The 9,458-nt window shown below is 42.4% G+C and overlaps 1 long non-coding RNA gene across 1 annotated transcript; it reads left to right on the top strand.

Annotated features, from left to right (window-relative positions):
* The first annotated feature begins 2,291 nt into the window (after positions 1-2,291).
* On the top strand, positions 2,292-8,811 carry LOC103555428 (uncharacterized). Its single transcript, XR_546007.2, has 3 exons — positions 2,292-2,513; positions 5,010-5,091; positions 7,896-8,811. It is a non-coding gene; the product is annotated as an uncharacterized lncRNA (long non-coding RNA).
* Positions 8,812-9,458: the final 647 nt, after the last annotated feature.

The following is a 9,458-nucleotide window of genomic DNA, read 5'->3' as shown; positions in this document are numbered from 1 at the left end:
GGAATTTGGTGAACTTCATTGAAATGGCCTTGACTGCATGGCGCATGCCAATAGGTGTGGCACACACTTTCTATCAAGATCACACAGAGAACGGAGGAAATGATGCTTGACTGCCACCGTCTAAGTCAACAGCACACTCGTCTTGTCAGATGTCCCCGTTGACATGCTGTTGTTTTGATAATGTAATAGATATTTCAGGGATGAAAGTCAACAGAATTATGTTGTTTCATCGTCTTTTTTAGGGGTGAGAAAATGGAGGAAGACCTCGAGACTGGCTAACTTCATTTTATCCTGCAGACGAAATCGTGAATGGAAGCTGAAGTACACACATAATCACACACACTGGCACACACACTCTCACAGACTCATCACTGTATTAGTCCGAACATCAAGCAAGTTGGAGTTTCAACCTCAAGCCCAGCAGCGCGAGATGAGATATAAATTGAACCAATTAGAAGAATATATTAGAAGAATAAGTGGGACATTACGAATGAATGATCAGCATCAATTCCTCCATCTAGTCACATGAATCATTCTCTGCGATCGTATTCCTCACGCTTATTCAGTGAATGGAAGTGATAGATACAAACACTAGCAAACCGGAAGAGATTTGCTCAGTGCCTGGCAACCCACGGCTTTCAAAGGCAACAACCAGAATAGAGTCTGTCCCAGATCTTCAAGAAAAGGCTTTGAATAATGTATGTGACACTGCTTTGAGAGTTAAAAATAAGTGTGGTGCAGGCAGTAGAAGGTGGTACTTAAAATACATTATCTAGTGGGACAGACGGAAAGGCAAGAAGGAATCCGTCACTTTAGAAGAGTGACAGTCACTTGAAATATAGCAAAAATCTTGACGACCACAATGCTTATCTAAGGGAATTCTTTAAATCATGATAGAAGGCAGAGTCCCAACAGGTTCAGCTCAATCTCACAGATTCTAGAATCGACAGTGCAACTTGTGTGATCTAGAATTCACCCTCAGGCTCTCAGAAAACACTAGATATGAAAAGCAAGCAAACAAATGAGCCCAAGACAAGAACAGGTCAATAAACCAATTAAAAACAAGAATTCTGGGTGAGGAGTGGTTGGTGGGGAGAGTCAGGACCTTCTGGAACAGAAGCCAACCCAGATATTCTGGTCTATTCAGAGGATAGGGAAGCTCCGATTGGATCTGGATGTCTAGGAAGGCTGCATTTTTTTCTTGTCCGAAAATAGCAGGTTTTAAAGGGAGACAAGTTATAAAGAAATAAGACTCTCTGTGAGAAGAACAATGGCAGAGAGAAGTTGTGGTGGTCTTGTGGGCCATGGGGAACCAGGATATGGACTGTCGCTGTCCATGGGAACCTTCACAATGTTGGAAATGTCCTTTTATGCCAACAGTTTGGCACCCATGAGCCACATGTAGACGAGGAGCCCTTGAAATGTGGCTGGTATGATTGAGGAACTGAATGCTCTCTTTTATTTAATTAAAAAAATTTAAATAGCTCCATGGAGCCAGGGGCCACTATATTGAACAGCTCAGATACATACTCTTCCATTTGTAAAAATTTTAAACAAAGTGTAACAATTCGATTGTTCACTTCATTAGTGTTTATCATGAGCCTATACCATATTAACTCCTCTACAAAGCACGTAACTTGCAATATTCTTATGCTGGGACGGTACGGAACTTCTTTCAGATAATCCACTTTTCTGTCCAGTGAGAAAACATTCTTAATGTGAGTGGGGTGAATATTCTTCAAATTTCTCCTATATATTTCTGCCTGTCGTGAGCTGAGTTTCTAGAAACTCTGGCTGTTGAATGATAAGCCCATCGTATTGTTATGGATTACTCTTGCATAGATTGGCAGGAAATAAAAAAAATTGGGGGAGCTATCTTGACCCACATTTAAGAAGAAATTTGTACAGACCCAAATAATGTGCATAAAAGCATTAAGAAATTATAACTATTTATACACATTAGCATTAGAAAATGCAACCAACGTTGTACTTCTGCTCCCTCCTTATGCCAAACAGCTACTTTAATGTTTTCTATTCGTATAGTGCAATTTATTTTCTTTTCTCTTTTTTCCTTTCTTTTTTCCCGTCCAGCCTTTTCTCTCTCTCTTTCTCTTTCTCTCTCTATGTTTGTGGGACGGGTGGGGGTATGTCTGCCTGGCCTCACATTCAACTACTGGGTCATGCTTTGGGGGTATGGAAATCATGCCTGCGGTCATGTTCACAAACTTTGGATGCACTACAGAATCTATTTTTGTTTTCAGGGAACAATGTTGACAAACAGTTCCCATAGGCCGACTTTCCTGAAGCCGGTGGTGTCAGGTTTCGGCAGTGGTGCCTTTGCAACATTGCAGTAAGAGCAGCAAGGGTCTGCAGCAGCAACAGGAACCAGTTCTGAGCTGTGAATGCAGTGGGGTTTCCCCTGCAGCTTCCACCCATCCTGCCTTGGACATGCAGGCTCAGAAGTTACGGGGCAAAGAGCACTTCTTACTGCACATGTCACACTGCGAAATCAGGTGAGTCCTTCGATTTCCGTGCACAGCAGGCATGGGGAGCCCTTCTGGGGCAATGCCAGAATGGTTGAAACCACTGAATTTTCCCAGTTGTGGTCATGTCTGGTGGGCTATTTGCAGGAGCTGCTTTCTGAAGCCCCTGCATCCTCTCCTGCCGCCTTCTTTCATCTCACTTTGTAGCCGCTTCTCAGCTTCCAGAGCTGAATTTATAAGGATACGTGGATTTAGCAAACGTTGACTATTTGGCAAAACCCTTCTTCTAGGTGGAAAGTGAACTAGAGAAGGGATGGGGAAAATGTTTAATGAGTGACTAGGTCAGGCTGAGGAGCAGAATTAGAATCAGTGTCTGAGTCGGCCTCAGGAGGGGAGATGGGAGAGAGACCACCACAGCACAACACATGGCTGGCTCAGTCATTTGATTTCCAGTGTTCCAAATACACTGAAACTGCTATAGAGCAAACACTTCTTGAATCCAGTATCAAAACTGTGGGAGACAGCAGTCAAAGCAACAGGATTTATGTCATTTAGAAAAACTTCGCTGAAATTTTTTTAGAAATTTCGACAAAGCAAGGTCTACCCTGACCACATAGCAATTGGTGTGGCATATAAAATAATGTTCCATATAAAAATCAATAACTTCCTTAATGTGATGAAATAGAATGTATACCAATAATCAATTAACAAGTGTACTTTGATCTATCTTTTATGTCTAAATCAATATGTCTCATGGTTTTGTGTTGTCCAGTGCTTGGCCCAAAGTGAGCATACAGATATTTGTTGAATGAATAATATTTTAATTTATTATAATTATTATTCCCAAACAAATTGCTAATCTCAGTCACTGGCTTTCTTAGGTGGCTCTTTCTTCCTTTGAAACTTTGTTTCTTCATTCATAGAAGTATTCTTTCTCTAATGTTTTAACACCTCGAAGGGTATGAGACCAAAATAGCATTCAATTAAGATCAACTTGTTTGCTATTTTTAATATTATTGATGTATTCTTCCCACAACAATTATGTGCGATATATAGGTCAGGCAGAATGATGCTCCTTAGCCAGGGAAGGCAGATAGAGATTTAGTGATTTTCTAAAGGCGCATAACTTGTTGGACCATGATCTCTATCTTCTGGTCGCTAGCCCAGGGCTGATGCATCGTAAATAGTCGTGGTGCATCTGTCCCAGCAGAACTCTGCAGCTCAGAGAGGAAGGCTGGAGTCCACCCTTCAACAAAGACCTGTTGTCCAAGAGGAAAATTCAACACACATCACATCCCAAAGCCTTAATTTCCCCAGGAGCACAGAATCATTCTGTGTGTTCCAAATCCTTATCTGTAAAATACTTCTATATTTAGAGTTGCCAGAAGGCCTCGGCTGAACGATCATGATTAGATTTCAGTACACAAACTCACCTCATATTTTCTCAAACTTATGAAAGGATCTGTCATGCACAGGGTGAAGGAACACAGGAGCTTTACTCAGATGCCCAAATTTTAGTCTACCTGGCTGACTAGTGCATTTCATTTCATCAGCCAGTGATAGGAATCATAACTTCGTTCAGCTTCAAACATTGAAACATTTGGATCTTAGACAAAAGAAAGCAATGTATTTCCCATCAGTATTACGGTTAGGGTGAAATTTGTATTTTCATGGCATATAGGACTTTCACAATATTAATCTTTCTGAAAAAAAAAAGCCCATGTTTGCTCTCTCAATAGAGCATGACTTGATCCTTGCGCCATCGTCCGTATGTTCATACAGCACGTACTGCATCAACTCAGTGTTGACATGTGGGTTTTTGTACCCTGAACTCTCATGTAGGCATGGTGAACACTGCACAAAAATACACACACACACACACACACTCAAAACCTTCTTTTAATTCAGCAGAATGTAGTCTCTAGTGAGAGAGCAGAGTTTGTGTGTGTGTATGTGTATAAAGCTAGAAAGTAGAAATGAAATAAAGACAGACACGGTAGTTAAACTTCCACGATACACATTTTCAAAATTTTAAGCAAGTGCAGTATTTCAGATAGGCTTCCTTGAGAAGCGGATCTCAGCGCATGTTTTAAAGAAATCATGGACTTTATGTGGCTTTATGGTAAATGAAAGGAAAGGACCCTCAATGAGTAAAGGTTTGCCACTTTTTAGGGGTGATTAGTTAGACTGAATGACAGTTCAGATGAATCGCGGTTCACCCTCTGGGGAGAGAGTGTGAAGAGTCCCAGACTTGGGATCAGAGCACCCAAGTCTCTGATGGGTAACCGTCCAGTGGGCAGCTGGAACGATGTGCAGCCTCCACTCACCGTCTCTTTGGTGACCTGAGGAGGACCCAGAGCTCTCACTGTGAAGGACTATAGATCAGATTCACCTACGGGCATGTTTTCCCCGGAGAGTTGTAAAGAATTTTGAGTTAACAACTAAATGTGGAGACACCCATTCTGGGCTCTCTTGAAAAAATGGGAAGATCTAGACCGTGAACCTACCTTTTCCCATGGATTCTAGACTCTGGAGCTGAGTGATGCTGCCCCGTGGGAGAGCCAGCTTCTCCAGGTCCCACCACCGGCACCCCACACTGAAGTCCCACGTGAGTTACCATTGGCTGTCAAGCTGCCATGTTCGTGTTTGTTATTATGGAACTATTTTGCTGAACATATGTCTACCCAAACTGGGAAAATGAAACATAGATTAAGAGAGACATTGATTTTTCTCATACTGACTTATACTGTCAGGCTGGCCTCTGAAGGCATGTGAGGTGGTGGTGAGTTGAGCAGTCTCTATGATTAAAAGTCTGATCTATTACAATGCTCTCAAAGTCCCCATCTGCACCTCTTGGCCTTAACCTTGGGCTCACTTTGCTCTAAGCACTGAGTCTCGAGTCTCCTTGCCCTCCTCAGCCCTCTGACAATGCCTACCTTCAGGGTGTTGATACCAATAATACCATCTGGCAGGAAGAGCAACCTTCCTCCTCACCTTGGGTCACAGACTGTTTATCTGCTTGAACTCTATTTTGTTGTCCACACCCAGCCTATTTTCAGAGTAAACTTAAGTGGTTTTGTTTCTACTCACTCTTGGCAAATGCCACCTTTCAGAGATTTGGAGCTCAGTGGCATTATTGGTAAACAACCTACAATGTTTGTTTGATTGTTTTTGTTCACTTTTAAGAAAAACCTCTAGAATATTAATCCTGTTCAGCAGCCTTGAAAATCACAGCCCCTTGAATGGTACTTAGTTATAAGATTGGGACAAACTTTGACTTTGGGGGAATTTGGTGGCGTGGAAGCCCACAGCCCACCGACTTTGAGATTCTTCATGACAAGGCTGGAACTTGATGGTTTCTCTACCATCTGAGAAGACACTAGGGGAGAGAAATTATTCATGAGACTATTTAGTTGACTGAGCCTAACGTCATGGGGAGGATCTGCCCAGGCAGCGACTGAGCTCTAGGAGAAGTGGGGAAGGGCCCGTGGAGTCCACAGGGCCCTGGGGAGGAGGATGGGCACCCTCCCTTGATAATCTCCCCTGGTGAGTGGGCTGCCCAATTGCAGGCCCAGCTGACAGCTCACACTCACCACACTGGGGCTCATACAACACTGCACCCCGAGGCCTGCTTACTGCAGGGACCACGAGCCATGTGGCTTCGTGATAATATTTTTAAAATTAGTCACAAGTCTCTTGAGTTAAGCAATGTTTTCTATTATACCTCAAAACACAAATGAAGTGGCGCACACACTAATAAATGGAGTCACAAGGCAGTCATATTCCCTTGGTTAAGTTCCAAAAACAGTTGGAAGGAAATCTGAAGATGAAATGTAGAACAATATTCCCTTTTTACATTTTGAGCTGTGCATTTTATTGAAATAAGGATCAAACAGTGATTTCAGAATTGTGAAGATCTGGTCCAAATGCCAGGTGGTGTGACTAGGTGGTGTGACGTGGTCTGTAAGGAATGGGGTGACAAAAGTAATTTTTTAAATCTGCTATTTTCCAATAGCTAATTCAGTGACGAAAGTCAAATAAAATTTTCATTTATTTTTAGGATAAAAGGCATTTTTACATTTTATGTATATTTCTTGGAAAAAAAATATATGTATATACATCAGTAGTTCTTGATCAAGTAGAGGAGATTTTGCCCCTCGGGACATATCTGGCAGTGTCTAGGGACAGCTGTGGTTGTCAGAACCAGGAGCAGGGGTGCCATGGGCATCTAGTGGGTGAAGGCCAGGGACACTGCTAAACATCCTAGAACACACAGGGCGGTCGCCACAGTCAAGAACCATCTGGCCCCAAATGATGTCAGAAGTGCTGAGGTTGAAAAGTCCTGACAAACGCGTGTGTGTATAACATATGTGTGTATATGTATATCTGTATATATGCAGTTATATATATGTGAGTATATATCTATGGATATACATACACATATAAATACGTATATCTAATATATATGCTTACAGATATCATATGTACGTCATATATATATATACACAGTCGTGCACCATGTAATGACATTTCAGTCAAGAAGACACTGCGTAGATGATGGTATTCCCATAAGATTAGCAGCACAGAGCCTACCTGTGTAGAAGGCTATACCATCTAGGTTTGTGTAAGTGCACTCTGTGATGTTCACACAACAACGAAATCACCTAAGGACACATTTCTCAGAACGGTTCCCCATCGTGAAGCAACACTCGATTGTGTATATATATATGCCTGTGTATATATGTATATATACACACACATATGTACATATATTCATATATAGGGGGAAGAGCGGGGAGACTTGGTGGTTCCATTTATTTGTCTACGGATCCACAAGAAAGTACTAAGTTCTGTTTTCTGTTTAACCAAAATATCCTGATGTTCCAAAAACACAGAGAGTAAGAATAGAAGAAATACAAGAATCTTTTAGTTCCAGAAAGACTCAGGAGAGTCCTCTAAAAGCCCAAGGTAAGAGCACTGGGCCGAGAGGCTCAGCATCCCCCTCTGCTTCTGCATCTGCCACCTGTTTGGGGAACTCTCACCTGTGACCCTCGGATGCTGCACTTTTAAAAGGCAAATAATGAGCATCAAATTGAAAAAAAATACAGGGGTCACTTTCTAAACCCAAAAGTGCTTTATAAACAAAATATTAGAATAATCGGTGAATGAGGAAAGCTCAAGGACAGGGTTTAATAAAGAACTAGACTGACAATGTCACCAAAGAGTAAGACAATCTCAGATAGTCTTTGTTTTTTCCCAGAGCTATTTCTAAAATGAAATTTGCTGGAAGACTTTTGAACTTCCTTTCAATTTTTCTGCAAAAATTTTAAAAAGCAAATTTATTGCTAGCAATAATTTTTTAAAAACCCTGTCTTGACTACTGTGTTTGACTTCCCTTCTGTTTAATTTCAGCCAGAGGCCTCTCAGTCTGGCTCAGTGCTTGAGCTGCCCTCTGCGAGACACCCACAGCGCACCCCAGCTGAACAACTACAATTAAAATTGCCAGGTCGTCTCCTTCTGTCACAAAATAAAATGTGTTTTCATGAGTTTTGCATCACAAAATCCCCCCTTCTTGCATTTTTAAGGTGAAATTATAATTACATTCTAACACAGTACAGACTTTTTCATTAACAAATTCACTTGGTTTTTCACGTGGGGTTGTATGTGGTCTCTCAGATATCTTGGTAGTCTGAACGTCACATTCTTAACACCAGGACCTTCACCAGGAGGGGTAACTAGAGCGTCACAGCCAGAGCAGATGTCCCAGGGACCATTAAATCATGGGGTGTGACCCAGAGCTTCCTGCACAGAACCACCAAATGGCAAGGGAGACTGATGGAAGCCAGAACCAAGATCAAAGCCAAAATCAGAGACCGTGGAGACATTATTAGAGGTGGAGTGGCTTCGAGGAGAGAGGAACTGGGAAGAGGTGGCCATTAGCATCAAAGACACCAAGGGACCAGCACCCAATGCAGCTGAAGGCAGGATGGCTGGGGGCTGAGTGTGAGCACCCAACTGCACTGTCTACCTGCCCATCTTGCCTGGACACCGAATTACCCTGACTTCGCTTCCTCAAGGCCCTGTGGGTGAAGAAGGGGCCGGGGAAGGAAGGAAAAGATGGTTTTTCTAATAGTGAGCCCACAGAGACAAGCAAAGACACGAACCCAAACTGGCTGGTTATTTATTCATGAAGTCATTCATTTATAGTTTTCTGTATCTAAATTCCAGCTAAAATCTCATGGTTAATAATCATACAATCATGCAAAAGCCCTCGCTGAAATGGGATGGTCTTTACTTGAGAAGATATAATATACATATTTTCAAGCGAGATTGTTTTTCTCCTTTGTTGGGTTCCTTTCCACAGGTTGCAGAGGACTTTCCACGAAGCATGGCATAGCAACGTGTCTGGCCCGTCATGATTGCTGTACAGGAGCACGACCTGCTCTGGGGCCATCTTTGGCCTGTAGGCGGAGAGCACTGTTGCGTAGCTGGTTTGATGGATGAACTCCTGGGAAGCTTTACTCTACCTTATAATGTTGCCCATCACTGATGCCTCAAAATCCACACCGGGAAATATTCAGTCCAGCAAACAGCTAGTAAACAGCATGTCCTGAAACCAGGGAGGAACACATTACTTCTCTTTTCTCCTTAGCAGCTGCCAGGACTAGAAAGGCCTCTCACCGATAGGAGATATGAGAGAGCTGTGACCTCCCGCTGCAAGGCTTTTGTCCCCTTCACACATTACACTCCTGGCTTTGTTTTTGTTTTTTAAAGTAAGGCTTTAGTTTTTAGAGCAGTTTTAGGTTCACAGCAAAACTGAGGGGAAAGTACAGAGATTTCCCATTTTCCCCTCTGCCCCCATATACACACAGCCTCCCCCATTATCAACATCCCCCATCAGAGTGGGACATTTGTTAAAGGAATCTATATTGACATGTCGTTATCACCCAGAGTCTGTAGTTGACATTATAGCTC

The sequence above is a fragment of the Equus przewalskii genome, chromosome 30, assembly GCF_037783145.1.
Source record: "Equus przewalskii isolate Varuska chromosome 30, EquPr2, whole genome shotgun sequence".
In the NCBI taxonomy this organism is placed as follows: Eukaryota; Metazoa; Chordata; class Mammalia; order Perissodactyla; family Equidae; genus Equus; species Equus przewalskii.
This window is presented reverse-complemented; position numbering and strand designations above follow the sequence as displayed.